At 41.6% G+C, this 15435-nt stretch overlaps 1 long non-coding RNA gene across 1 annotated transcript in view; it reads left to right on the top strand.

The window, feature by feature from the left end:
- Positions 1-8803: 8803 nt before the first annotated feature.
- Positions 8804-15435, top strand: part of LOC129619499 (uncharacterized) — an 83509-nt gene continuing 76877 nt past the window's right edge. Inside the window, exon 1 of the long non-coding RNA XR_008697908.1 lies at positions 8804-9284. This is a non-coding gene — a long non-coding RNA (uncharacterized LOC129619499). The remainder of the gene's footprint in view (positions 9285-15435) is intronic.

Here is a 15435-nt window from a genome sequence, read left to right as displayed (position 1 = left end):
GAGAGTGATCATGCTTCCGTTAGAAGACTAAGATGATACCTGTGAAACATCAAGTGGGACGTGGGAGAGTAAGTTTCAGCCAGCAGCCGCCCTCGCTCTAGGAGGCAGGGTCTCACTCCTTTATTCTTCTGGGTGCACCCAGTGAAATGCTTAGCACACATACTTCATGCGCTGTCAACAAATACTTATTAAAAACCTAGTAGCTGACATAATGGAAAAAGCAGAGGGGGAGGAAATCAGCAAATCTGGTCCAAGCCACTGAACAGCCATGTGACCTGGGAAACCCCAAGAGCTTGCTCAGACTTCAGTTTTCTCATCTGTAAAGTGGGTTATTAGAAACGAATAATGTTCATTTGAAGAGGATGGGGAAGGATTCATTTGGGGAAGGATGCAGAAAGGGAATAAGATAGAGGAGGATGGAAGGAAACAGTGACAAGGTTGAAATAACTGCTTTAGGTAAACTCTGAATCCAGGAAAGACGAAAACCACATGGTCTTCTTATCCACTATGTGACCAAGCAGTAAAAGAGATCATCCATATAAAACCGCAAGTCCAAGTTAAGTTTCGCCTTTGGAAATAAAGGAAAGAAAAATGAGAGTTCATCCTTTCTGAAGGGAGTAGCACACAACAGAGCCAACAAGCGCCCTTGGGTTTTCCAGGGTCAGCATCCAGGACAAGAGAGAAGGATGGGCGCAGCTGACCACGCTCGTCCCAGGCCTTGGCTTGGAGAAGTACCTGGCAGAGAGCAAGTGCTCACAAGTGCCAATTACGGCGGAAGCAATAATAATTAGATATCAGTTACTATTAGTACCATTGGTGCTCCTGCATTCTGGCTGGGGTACACAAATACTATTATTCCGCTGTTAGGTAAATACACACAAAGAAGCGGAAAATACATTGTACTGTACATTTCCCCTTTATATAGGCAATAAGACTCCTCCTGGAAATGAAGTTTGAAGTAGAAGAAGCTTAGAACTTGACAGCAAAGAATTGGATGACAGATGGTTATCAAAAAAACAAAGAAATAAGTTACAATTTTGTAAAGTGAGTAGCAGATCTAGTGAAGTAATCAGAAGCAGAAGAATGGTGATAAACATCTGGGGCGTAAATGTAATAATTAAGTTTTTTTTTTTTTTCTTTAATGATGCAATTAGCTGAGCAGCCAGTTTCATGTTTAGGAAAAAATAGCTGGAAATGAGTTGTCAGTAATCCCCAATGTGTGGAGATGCATTGTTGTTCAGTCGCTCAGTCGTATCCAACTCTTTGCAAGCCCCTGGGCTATAGTCTACCAGGCTCCTCTGCCCATGGGATTTCCCAGGCAGGAATTCTGCGGTGGGGTGCCATGGAGACACATGTGTGTAGTGTTTTAGCAGCTACTGTGAGTGGCCCAGGGACCTGGTGGGGGATTGGCCAGCCTTCAGATTAATCTTAACTCTAGGCTTTCAGACAGTGTAGGAAGATGAAATTAAATCCCAGTTTCACTCCCTTTATACGAATGATGAAAAACCTCTGTGACAGGGCTCTCTTGCTGTACTAACTGTACATGGGAAGAGAAGACCGTGAGATAACTTACATGTCTTCACCCTTTTGAAAAAGAATCATTTCCAAAAAGTATCATGGGATTAAACTCGGTACATTTTATTCTAGGATCAAATTATTCTAGGATGTGCACTTTATGTGCAAAATTATAGCAGTAATGTTCAGTACATTGCTTTTAACCAATATATGCAATTAAGTACAAAATAATTCTACAAGGATGAAGTAGACGTGAAACAAAAATAATACCACTTATGAGACAATTTTAGAACTCACTTTTCAGCCCACTGCAAGTATAGTTTAATCTGACTCTTTGCGACTCTATGGGCTGTAGTTCGCCAGGTTCCTCTGGCAGTGGCATTCTCCAGGCGAGAATACTGGAGCAGGTAGTCATTCCCTTCTCCAGGAGATCTTCCCAACCCAGGGGTCGAACCTGGGTCTCCTGCATTGCAGGTGGATTCTTTACTGTCTGAGCCACCAGGGAAGCCCATAGTTGAATCAAAGTGAGCAGCTACAGAGGAGGGAAAAGGAAGGCGCCACAGAGAGGCCGGGAGAGCTGGATGATCTGCCGGCTCTGTAATCCACTTTGAATTGGATTTTCCATGTGTTTTCAATGAGAAGACAGAACTTGCTGATCTTTAGGAAAAGGCCTGTCGGGTGTTGTATTTCATGATCTATCCTATAGATAAAATATATATATATATATATATATATATCATTAGTTGGAAACTGTGCTCAGAAACCTATAAACAAGGTTATTCGTGCAGCCTGATCTCCGTATTCTTTCCTTCACATTGTTTGCGTCTTTGGAGCAAATTTCTTCAGTGGAAGGAGACAAACTAGGAGAGAGAGGGCCCATCCTTTCCCGGAGCATTCCAGTCCCAAGGAAGGACAACGCCAAAGAGTGCTCAAACTACGCACAATTGCACTCATCTCACACGCTAGTAAAGTAATGCTCAAAATTCTCCAAGCCAGGCTTCAGCAATATGTGAACCATGAACTTCCAGATGTGCAAGCTGGTTTTAGAAAAGGCAGAGGAACCAGAGATCAAATTGCCAACATCCGCTGGATCATGGAAAAAGCAAGAGAGTTCCAGAAAAACATCTATTTCTGCTTTATTGACTATGCCAAAGCCTTTGACTGTGTGCATCACAATAAACTGTGGAAAATTCTTCAAGAGATGGGAATACCAGACCACCTGAGCTGCCTCTTGAGAAATTTGTATGCAGGTCAGGAAGCAACAGTTAGAACTGGACATGGAACAACAGACTGGTTCCAAATAGGAAAAGGAGTTTGTCAAGGCTGTATATTGTCACCCTGTTTATATAACTTCTATGCAGAGTACATCATGAGAAACACTGGACTGGAAGAAACACAAGCTGGAATCAAGATTGCCAAGAGAAATATCAATAACCTCAGATATGCAGATGACACCACCCTTATGGCAGAAAGTGAAGAGGAACTCAAAAGCCTCTTGATGAAAGTGAAAGTGGAGAGTGGAAAAGTTGGCTTAAAGCTCAACATTCAGAAAACAAAGATCATGGCATCCGGTCCCATCACTTCATGGGAAATAGATGGGGAAACAGTGGAAACAGTGTCAGACTTTATTTTTCTGGGCTCCAAAATCACTGCAGATGGTGACTGCAGCCATGAAATTAAAAGACGCTCACTCCTTGGAAGGAAAGTTATGACCAACCTAGATAGCATATTCAAAAGCAGAGACATTACTTTGCCAACAAAGGTTCGTCTGTGGTCATGTATGGATGTGAGAGTTGGACTGTGAAGAAGGCTGAGCGCCGAAGAATTGATGCTTTTGAACTGTGGTGTTGGAGAAGACTCTTGAGAGTCCCTTGAACTGCAAGGAGATCCAGCCAGTCCATTCTGAAGGAGATCAGCCCTGGGATTTCTTTGGAAGGAATGATGCTAAAGCTGAAACTCCACTACTTTGGCCACCTCATGCGAAGAGTTGACTCATTGGAAAAGACTCTGATGCTGGGAGGGATTGGGGACAAGAGGAGAAGGGGACGACAGAGGATGAGATTGGCTGATGGCATCACTGACTTGATGAACGTGAGTCTGAGTGAACTCCGGGAGTTGGTGATGGACAGGGAGGCCTGGCGTGCTGCGATTCATGGGGTCGCAAAGAGTCGGACACGACTGAGCGACTGATCTGATCTGATCTGATCTGAGAGAAAAGCAGAGCTCCAAGTCCTGGGGGTCACAGAGTCGGGATTTGGCTCCCAGAATGGGCAGGTCCCGGATTCCCCATCGGTCCCATGGCAGGGGTTCCTCTGGACCCGCGTTTGGACCCTGGGAAAATCAGCCTCCTGTGTCCACGTGGAGAGAGGAAGCTGCAGAATGACCGCTGTTGGAAACGTGCCCCAGGCACGTTGGCGCCCGCCCAGGTTTCTGCTGCTTCCCCAGGCGTGGCCAGACCCGCTGAACCCGCAGCCCTGAGTCCTGTGCTGAGGCGGATGATGGCTGGACTGGCCGTGATCCCCGGAGCCAGTCGCGCCCCTGGGCGGGGCTGAGGGCGGCCCTCCGGCTTCTTCAATGCTCTGTGTTTCCCTCTCTCCCGTCTCTTCTTCCACAAACCCCCTCCACCCGGGTTCTTTCCTTTTACTGCCTTTCGAAACATGAAACCCTATCGTTCCCTGGTTTAAATCACTGTTTATCAGCCATTCTTCCAAATTACTAGGTGAAGAACAGCTTTGAAGCTTATTTGATAATGAAGACTAGACACCCTGCTTTTTGTGCTGTATTTTAAGGAAAAGAGTGATTCTAATAGCAGTGTTTCTGAGTGACGGTAGAATGACATTTAGAGAGAGAAGTCTGCTGACAAAGACTTGTTTAAACACAGGCAGCTTTTTCTTCAGATGCCCAGCTATGGGATCATTTCAAAAACCTTATTTCCCCAGGGCAACTGTTTATTTTATTGTCTTATAAGTAAGTGTCATAAGTACTTTAAAGTTGATAACTTGTAGTTATTATTTTGTAACATGGTCAGAGTCAGGACCCTATTAGCACGAAATAATAATTGCTACTAAGTGATCTCATTAAGAATGCTGTTTTTCATGAGGATGCCGGCCACTTTCAGCAAAGCACAGAAAGACTTCGGACTTGACTTTCCTGCTATCCCCAGGTCCGTGTCAGGTCAATGCCTCCTGATTTCCTCTGAACGGAGGACACAAGTACCTCTTCAGAGAAGTTCAATAGCAAAAGAAAAATGTTTTTAGGAATTCATTTCTGCTTTGCCCTATCCTCAACGGAGTCACCTCCAGAGGGGAGGGTGGAGGAGGTAGGGGGTGGCTGTCTCTCTCTGCTTGTTGTTTAATATCTAAGATAGATGCAGAACGGTTCCAAGACATGGATTTTGACTTTTTCCCTAACACTCCTAACTTACGGGTAAACAGTAAAAACCAAAACCACACACGTGTTTGCAATGAGATTTTTTTTCCCCCCATGGAGGGATATTTATTTTTTAATTTTAGCTTTGAAAAAAGTGAAAGTGTTAGTTTCTCAGTAGTGTCTTGACTCTTTGTGACCCCATGGACTGTAGCCTGCCAGGCTCCTCTGTCCATGGGATTTCCCGAGCAACAATGCTGGATTGGGTTGCCACTTTCTCCTCCAGGGGCTCTTCCCAACCCAGGGATCAAACCCCAGTCTCTCCCACTGCAGGCAGGTTCTTTACTGTCTGAGCCACCAGGTTAAACTTTATTGTAATATAATTAACAAGTAAATTTGTAAAATATTCATAGTATACATCGTGATGATTTCATATTAAAATTATCTGTAAGAAAATAAAGAGAATTTTTTTTAAAGCTTACTGACCACAGATACATACTGTTTTATTGAAAACAAAGCACAGCTCCAGCATCCTTTACTGACTTAGAAACAGAAATACCAACACTGATTATCATATGCTTACTGTTCTCAGAGACCAAAGACACTCACAGCCATGGCTTTCTGCCACAGTGCAGCTGTGTGTATAATTGACAGCGCTTTCAAACTTTATTTCCCCCTCTTGAAGCTGATTCTCAATAATGGCTTTAAGGAAACAAGCCTTCTAAGATGGCTGTGAACGGCCGTTGCTTATTATACTCATCACAAACTGCCCAATACTTTTGTTTGAACACGGTTAGCCTTTATAGGACTTCAGATATTATTCAAATATTCAAAGAACTAAGCATGTCTGTCTATATAAACTCTATTTTACTGTTTGGGGGTTTTGTTCAATTTTAAACACAAACATTATTGAAATAAAAATCTACTTTTTGTAATATTTCTAGATAATATTCAAGATAGAAGCTCTTTGTGGGAAGCTTATTTATTGTGTCCCAGAAATTCTAATTCTAGATTGATTAAATGATTTGCAGTAAGATAGGTGTTCAGATGGGAGTGACATATTTCTATTCTTGACTCCAAAAGGGTGACCAGCTAAGTGTTTTACATGTTTTATCTAATTAATTCCTAAAACAACACAATGAATAGGATCTCCTTGTTACTGCCATTCTGAAGGTGAGGAAACTGAAGCTTTAGAAGGTTAAATGACCTGTCCAAGTCCACATTGTAAGTGAAGTGGAGTTGCAGCTCTCTGAATCCAAAATCCATGTGCTTAGCCACCAAAAATAATAATAAAAAGATACACACACGTATGTATATAAAGTATGTTTTGATTGTCCATACCTATAAGAACTGTTATGTTAAAATTTAAATATATATTTTCAAAAAACTACCTTTAAAGCAGTTTTCTCCAACAGCACACTGGTTAGTATTAACATCAGGAGCAGTAGGTCTTCACTGCTCTGTAGGAAGCAAATGATTGTTCTAGTTCATTCTCTGGGGAGATGTTTCCAATCTGTGCTTCAAAAACATTGGAGGTTCAGTTCTACCATCACTTATGCCATCTTCCTGGCACCAGGTTACAACCTGACTAGACTCTAGTGCCCTTGGCAACTCTGGTATGTACATTACATTACGTATCTCACTAGCTGCACGTGTTTGGGGTATGCTAAATCATGAACATGAAGCAAATGACTGTTGAGGAATTATTGTCTGTGTTTTCTGACTTCTAGTCAATTATAACCACGCTTATATCAATGTGGAAAGCATGTATAGACATTAGTATTTCTGCACTTCTAAGTACAGCAGCATTGTAAACTCTCAGGAATACTTCACTGTGATGAATTAGATGAGATTCTGTCACTGAAAGGAAGTTACCCAAAACTTTAAGCCCATAATTAGTTATTGAAATTCATTTAGCTTAAATTTAAGCAAATTAGCATCATATGTGTATGATCACTTGTGTCTGACTCTCTGAGACCCTATGGACTGTAACCCACCAGGCTCCTCTGTCCATGGGAGTGGCTTGCCATTTCCTTCTCAAATTAGCATCTATGGTGGGGAAAAAAAGAAAACTAAACACTAAATCAAAATTGTGATTATCCTTTAAGAAATAAAACCTGTGAGTTCTCACATTTTTATTTAAAACAAAAACAAAGTGTATTCTTAGCTTAGGTAAAGGAAAGCTGTTCATGGGGGCCTTCCGTGTGTGAAATAAAGTTCCTCCTTTAGAATTTGTCTGATGAGACACCATCAGGTGCCCTTCCTATTGAGAGTTTGGTTCCCCCACCTTGCTAGAGGTTAAGCTACCTGAATAGAGTCCAAAGGTGGACCCTGCCAGTCTACCTACCCAAGACTGTGTGAAATGCATTCCTTCAACCTAACCTACAAACTCCCTGGGAATGAAGGTCTAAAGTACATTATTTGATTTGTTAAAGATGCAATAGGCTTCCCTGGTGATTCAGTGGTAAAGAATCCACCTGCAATGCAGGAAATGTGGGTTTGATCCCTGGCTCAGGAAGATCCCCTTGAGTAGTAGGAAATGGCAACCTACTCTAGTATTCTAGCCTGGATAATCCCATAGACAGAAGAGCCTGTTGGGTTATAGTCCACAGGGTCACAAAGAGAGTCAGACATGACTTAGGGACTAAACAATAAAGATGCAAGACAACATAACATTGATACTAGATATATTTCTAACAACTCTGACTTGTCTTGGTTACCTAAAATTCAAGTAATATAGTTTCACATATTGTTCACAGAAACATTTAATTGATAATCAACTTAAAGACTATTTATATTTCTCTCAAATTATAACAATAGGTCTTTTTCTTTAGTAAAATGATTGGCATATTAAAAGTAGTTGTTATTCATGGATACATACATTTAATACATATATAAGAAATGAATGGACATTTCCTAATGTGATTTAATTTTGGTAACTTTCCCACAAGAATAAAAGAAAATCATCAGAGGATACATAACTCTGTGTAGTGTAGTTCGTATTTCAAATAGCATCTCTTCAAAGGTTGTTTCCTTACAGATGCTGGCAGTAGAAATGAAATGCTCAGAGTCCCTTACTGTTCTAACCTGAAGGAAAGAGCATTTGAGAATTTTTAGTACTCCTGCCAAGTTGATGTATTCATTAAGACTCTTTGGGGCACAGATGACAGAACCAGTTCTACTGATTACCCATGGCTGTGTAACAAAAGACTCCACATCCTGGCACTTTGAAGGGGCACACACTTCCTGTCTCTGGGTTCCTGTGGGTGAGGAGTTGGGGTGCAGCTCTGCAGGGTCCTCTGGCTCTAGGCCTCTCACAACCTCTCCTGACCTTCCTTCACTCCCCGGGCACACTGCCAGGCTGGCCTCTCATCCCTTCTGCTGCCTTCCATCCATCAGAGCAAGCCACCCTTGAGGGGAGGGGCGACACAGGTGTGACCCTCCCCACCCCGCAGAAGGCGGGGGCCACTGGAGTCACCACGGGAGCACTTGCCACACTCACTCTGGAAAGCATAAAAGCAGGAAAGGTGAATGTGTTAAGGAGACTTAGGGCCTCTCCTGAAACGTGGGCTTGAAGACAGCACTGCCATCCCCGAGTGAACAGTCGAGGGAGAGTGGTCTCCTGTGAGCAAGCACCCAGGGCTCTGTGCACAGACATGGTACCCACCAATTATGGCTGTGCATCTGCCCGTTTTCCGCAGGGGGGCACTCCCGTCTGTGTGACACTTGCAGGAGGTCAGCCCACAGCCTCAGAGACAACTGTGGACTAAAGCTCAAATTCATGCCTCGGACAGGAGGCGAAAGATGGCGTCTGAAAAGGAGCCAAAAGCAGTCGTAAGCTGTAACCCAAGGCCTTCCGGGGCCAACCGGAAGCCGAAGGCTAAGTGCTTCCGGTCCATCCGCTCTGTCCGCCATGGCCCAGGGGTGGACGTGGACGTGGGCCTCACAAGGCCACCTGCAACTCCTCGGAGCTCCCCGCACCGTCTCTGCCGGCCTTGTTGCCCTCAACTGCAGTCTTCCGCATCCTTGAAAAGTTCTCAGGACTCCAGTCCTTTCTTGCTTTTCAGTTGCCTATTTTGACCACTTCAATTTCAGAACTTAAATTCGGGTAATTCCTCCTAATCGTTCCAATGTGCTCGAGATCTCTACACGAACTGCAGCTCTCATCCTCCACCGACTCAGGCAGCGTCTTTCCCCTTCACTGAACAAAAGCCTGTTTCCACGGCTTCCAACTCTGCACAGTGCCCACACGCCTCCCGCCCACCCGTGCCTTCCTTCTGTCAAGTCGACTCCCTCTTCAGATGGCTCCCACAGAAGCCTGTCAGTCAAGGAGGAAGCCAGATCCCAGCAACCCCACGTCTCACACACTCCCGCTAAACACTATACAGAAAACTTCAGGAAATGTGAGTAGCTGATGAATGCTAAGGAAAGAGTAAGTCTCAGGGTTTGAGCTGGAAACGTGAGGCATTTCTGAATCAACAGGTGGTGTTTCTCTTTGCCCATTTAGTGTCAGAGAAGGTAAATACTAAAAAGCAGAAATTTGAAGGGGAAATATTTCTCATACACCAATAAAAGTGTAAAGAAATTAGATTTGAGAGGAGGTCAGAATCAGTTTGTAAGTGTGCCAGTAGGAAAGTGAGTAAAAAGGTGCCTTCAACTGGGAATATTTGAAGTCCTTTTAATATTTTAGGAGTTTTTAGTTGCCTATTTTGGATTTGTTTTTCTTGCTTCCCTTGTGGCTCAGACGTTAAAGCATCTGCCTACAGTGTGGGAGACCAGGGTTCGATCCCTGGGTGGGGAAGATCCCCTGGAGAAGGAAATGGCAATCCACTCCAGTACTCTTGCCTGGAAAATCCCATGGATGGAGGAGCCTGGTAGGCTACAGTCTATGGGGTCGCAGAGAGTCGGACAGGACTGAGCGACTTCACTTCACTTCAATGACTTTATAATTTAATAATTTCTTCACTGGAAGAAATAGTCCATGAATGATGATGGTGATATGGTTGATAAAGATTATGGTGATGAGAATCATGGTACGTGGTGGTGAGGTGATAATGATGAGGTGGTGGTGGTGAGGGTGGTGGTGTTTGGGGACAGTGACGATGATAGCTGTGTCTTAACTGAGAACTTTGTGTGTGCCAAATTTAGTTCTCATGCGTATTACCTCTAATGTGCATTAACTCACTTGATTCTCATAGCAGCTTTACCAGACTGGTTCTATTATTATCCTCACTTTACCTATGAGGACACTGGGGCAGAGGGGGCTAGGAACTTGCTCAAAGCACTCAGTGGCAATGGCATACGTTAGAAGTCCTAACCTGCATTGAGCTGCACTCTGTTGCCGGCACTATGCTAAAGAACCCGCCCACCAATGTGGGAGATGTATGAGAGAGATGCTGGTTCGATCCCTGGGTGGGGAAGATCCCCTGGAGTAGGAAACAGAAACCCACTCCAGTATGCTTGGCTGGAGAATCCCATGGACAGAAGAGACTGGTGGGCTACAGTCCACGGGGTCTCAAAGAGTTGGACACGACTGAGCGACTGAGCACTCACACACTTCTGCCTCTCCAGCTGGTCCCTCAGGGTAATGTAATTCTATTTCCCAATTATGGTGGCTCTTCACAGGTGGGTCAAACCACACACACACACACCCTTCCCAAGAGTGAAGTGGGCACTCAGGTTTCGACACTGGGTTTCTTGAGCCTCTGTGCACTGTGTCCCTCCTCTACATCTGTTTTCTGCTGTGAGATTTGCTCCTCTCCGGATAACTGCCCCTCATCCCTGCCTTTGTAGAACTGTTGGTAGTAGCTACTGTGAACAGTTTGCTTCCACAACCCACATATTTCCTTTGGCACAGACAAGAAAATGTAAGTATTTCTATTATGTCCTTGACTTTGAAACAACAGTGGTGGTGTTAGCAGAACCAGAGACTCTGAAGTTCATTGGAAGAAAAATATTTGAAAGGGGAAAAAGAATACAACCCTTGCAGTTCCAGCAGGGAGGGAGTACATGTTCATGCTACGATGTTAGAAACCGCATGACAAAGTAGGAGTACAGAACCCAAAGCACTTTCCTCAAGGCTTAGGTAGTTTAGCACTTAATCTTTTCTAATGGTTTGTGTATCCATTTTCAGGGCAAGAAACTTCTATGTTCTAAGTACCTAACCAGTATAAATAATAAAAGGAGAACTGACAATTAAATGCTAGTGGGCCTTTTTGGAGCAAAAGATTCACATTTAAGTAGGAGGAGCTAGAGTATTTTCTGTGGGTGTCTGGCATTTCTTTTACTCATTTTCTATTGGGTTTTTGATGTCTTCCATAGCAGATTTGGGAGAAGGCAATGGCACCCAACTCCAGTGTTCTTGCCTGGAGAATCCCAGGGACGGTGGTGCCTGGTAGGCTGCCGTCTTTGGGGTCGCACCGAGTCGGACATGACTGAAGCGACTTAGCAGCAGCAGCAGCGTAGCAGATTTGTGGTTTTTTAATATTCTAGATACTTGTTCTTTCTTATTTATATTTATATTCATAAGTATCTTCTTGCTACTCTGAGTTGTTTCATTTTAATTATTTATTATTCCTGTTGATGAACAGAATTTTTTAATTTTAAAGGTCTCACTTCTGTAACCATTATTTTTATGATTTGTTCTTACAGATCTTAAAGGTATACTCTCCCAAATTTTCTGCTAAGCATTTTAAAGCTGTCTTTTTGTGTTAAGGGCTTTCCCTATCTGAACTGATTTTTGTATGTGGCATAAGTTAGGGGGGCTAATTTTATTCATTGTGAAAAGTCAGTTGTACATGCACTTACAAGCTCTTAGTGTGGTATTTCTGATATTAAAGGAAATGCCAGGAAATGACATAGGGAAAAAATCGTAAGCCAGTCCCACCTCTAAATACATAAACAATAATTCTTTAAAGAATAGCATATTGGACTGACTGAACTTTTAAAAAATTAAGACCAAGTTGCATGGACATTTGAACATTATTCAGCTGACAAATGTTGATGTAATCTACAATATCCTCTAGTGAAGGAGAAAGGCCCAATGATCATCATAATGGATGTGAGAAAGTATTCAGTAAATTTTGTTTACTGTTTATTTTTTAAAAAACTTTGAAAAGTCTAATTTTTAACAACCACTTCAAGCAGTCATGATCATATCTTATGCATATATATGCATCATAACTTATGCATAGTTATTTTCAACATATTAACTATTTTAATACTGTCCTGAAATCAAGTTAAATGATTAGAAACTTGGCTTTCTGGCCCCCGTGTGACTTTGTTTCCTTTATGGATTGCACTCTTGAGATGTATGATTGCTTTGCTTTGAGAGGATGCTTGTTATCTTATGTGCTTTAGGGATGTTATTGAAATAGGCTAAGTTTGAGTTTTGAACACAGCTGTCCAGGCCTATCCATTTTCTTCTAGCAAATGGTCTTTTTTCAATCATGTGCACACTTATGTGCACAAATCATGTGAGCTTAGTGTACATTTTCCTCATGACTTCACTTGCCTGGGAGCTCAAACATATGCTGATCCCATAGCCACTTTCTTTCAAAGTAAAGCAGAGCAGATAATTTGATGTTGTGGGCCCCAGCTTTAATTTAGTGTTCCTGAATTTACTTCCTAAGGTCCCAGTTTCTTCTCTATTAATTTATGATGGGCTGTTTTACTGGGTCTGCCTTAAAACTCATGTTTATAAAACAGCATTTAGAGAATAAATCTGAGGCGAGTCACCTAACTAGTATACTCACCCTGTTCTTGTTCTTCTCTCAACCAGATATTTAATGTCTAGATTATTTCTTTTTTTGCTTCCCTGGTGGCTCAGTCAGTAAAGAATCTGCCTGCAATGTGGGAGACCTGGGTTTGATCCCTGGACTGGGAAGATCCCCTGGAGATTCCTTTTGTGCTCATGATTTTCTGCCTTGATTTTCGATGTTTCCTGGCCTTCTAAACAAACTGCAAAAAGTTGAATGCAAGGATCAGTTCTAATGTGTCTTTCTTACCCCTTAGAGCTGAGAGGCATGTACCAAGTCACTAAGTTAGAGGCACTGAATGAGTGCATGCCCCTAGTCTTATGCTGGACTGTGTTGAAACAGTTGGAAAGAGATTTTCATGTAATAAACAATAACCTCAAAGTTGTAAAAATGTTTATAAAGAGCTAGAAAGAGGTAAAGATCAATGTTGTTTTAACCAATAAGCCAAGCATGAGTTTTAACATTATTTGACTGAATTCTATATTGTGAATTAACTACATTTATGGGGAAGTAGGGAGAAGGAAATGGCAACCCACTCCAGTATTCTTGCTTGGAGAATCCTGTGGACAGAGGAGCCGGGAGGGCTGCTGTCCATAGGGTCACACACAGTCAGACACGACTGAAGTGACTTAGCATGCATGCATGCGTTGGAGAAGGAAATGGCAACCTACTCCAGCATTCTTGCCTGGAGAGTCTCAGGGACAGAGGAGCCTAGTGGGCTGCCATCTATGGGGTCGCACAGAGTCAGACACAACTAAAGTGACTTAGCAGCAGCAGCAGCAGCATGGGGAAGTAGTGGTTTACTGGGAATGAAGTAAGTTTTCTAATCATATTTATAGCAGGCGTTTATTAAGTCAAGAAAAGTATAAAAGTGCTATTAGCTTTGAAAGGATATGAGTTAGCTATTCAAAACTGACAGTTTTCTACTAAAGGAAGCATGTAATTAAGGAATTACAAATTAAAAGTGCAAAGACCTGCATTTTGTACAGTGAAAATCAATACAACTAAAGTACAGCTAAAAGTGAAAAAAAAATCATGGAAAAACAGCTGTGATAAATGTGATGGTCAAGGGTTAATGTATACAACACATTATACAAGTAATTAAAAATAAAGAATGTGTGTAAAGAAAATTCAAAGACACTTTACGTAAAGAAACCATGACGTGAACTTTCCCACAACTTTAAGTGCCTCATATCAAGAGATTATTCTTATTGAGCTCATCATCTGGGAAAAATTATTAAATTGGCTTGTGTATAAATAAAAGATAATTAAAATACCAATGAACTACTATTTGCATTCTGTAAAACTAGCAAAAGCTATTCTAAAATGAAATTGAATACAGAAGAGGTTGAAGGGAATAGTTATACTGAAAAATTCCCAATAATATTGTAAATCAGAATAATATTTTTAAATAAAAATATTTGTACCCTTTAGATCAGGAATCTCACTACTAGAAACTTACCAAAAATAAGTGACTCAAAGTACTACAAAGGGAAAACTGGTCCACAATCCCTTGTCCAAACTCTGGGCAGAATGTGCTTCAGAATTCAGACTTTTTCTTTTTTTTTAAAGATGTTATATGTATCTGCTGTATGTCGTGTGACATCTTACACTGAAATACATTGATATCTTTCTGTGGAACATGTTAGCAAGATAATGACTCACAATGAATTTTGAGTGTAAACTTAAGGGGAAAAATAGATTTTGTTTTCAAGCATGTAAAAAAATTTTAGGGTTGTGCTTTTTTATTTCATAAATATGTGTAAGACCTCATATCAAAATGATATTATTAATATCAGTATTCTCTCTGACACAAATAACATAAACTATGAAACCATTTAAAGTGAGATATCATGGGAAAATTGATAAGGGTAACTTGGTGAAATACTAAGAAGACTAAAATTAAAATTAAGGAAACTATGTACCCATATGCAAAACTGTTTTTAAAATGTTTAAAAACTGGCTCAGTCTTTACTATGAGATCTTTAATTATAGTGATGTGAAAATGCAAGCTTGCCTGCCTCATCTGTTCCAATGAGTTTGCTCTATAAGAATTGGATGAATTTGGGATGCTTTTTTCTGTAGACATTACTATTTATAAACATGGATTATGTCAGGAATTTGTAATGAATCTAGAGTCTTATATTATTTCTGCCATTTTCCTGAGAGACTGTAAAACCATAATTTGAAAATAACTCATTTCAAATAGACTACTCGTTTCAAATAGGTAACTCTCCGTTTTACCCTATGGACAGTATTGCGTGCAAGCATGCTGAATCACTTCAGTCCTGTCCAACTGTTTGTCACCTTATGGACTGTAACCTGCCAGGCTCCTCTGTCCATGGATTCTCCAGGCAAGAATGCTGGAGTGGGTTGCCATATCTTCCTCCAAGGGATTGAAAGGTTGTTGTTGAATCACGCGAATACACAGGGATTCTCGGCCCCCGGAGGAGAAGAATTCAATCCGGGGCCAGAGACAAGGCTTGATCGCTCAGAGCTTTTGTGTAATGAAGTTTTATTAAAGTATAAAGGAGATAGAGAAAGCTTCTGACATAGGCATCAGAAGAGGGCAGAAAGAGTAACCCCCTGTTAGTCTTCAGCTGGATGTTATATAGTCACTAGCAATCTGTTAAGGAAAGAAAGGAATGTCTTAAAATTCAGAATAGCACCAGGCCCCTTACCCATAAGATGCATTTTGGGATAATCTTGGCACCAAATGGTTTATCCTGGGCCATAAAATGATTAACTTGAATCTTAAAGAAGGGCAGACCACCATACAAATAGTTTCATTTACATA

The sequence above is a fragment of the Bubalus kerabau genome, chromosome 9, assembly GCF_029407905.1.
Source record: "Bubalus kerabau isolate K-KA32 ecotype Philippines breed swamp buffalo chromosome 9, PCC_UOA_SB_1v2, whole genome shotgun sequence".
In the NCBI taxonomy this organism is placed as follows: Eukaryota; Metazoa; Chordata; class Mammalia; order Artiodactyla; family Bovidae; genus Bubalus; species Bubalus kerabau.
Note: the sequence above shows the minus strand (reverse complement) of the source record. Positions and strands in the feature narration are given on the sequence as shown.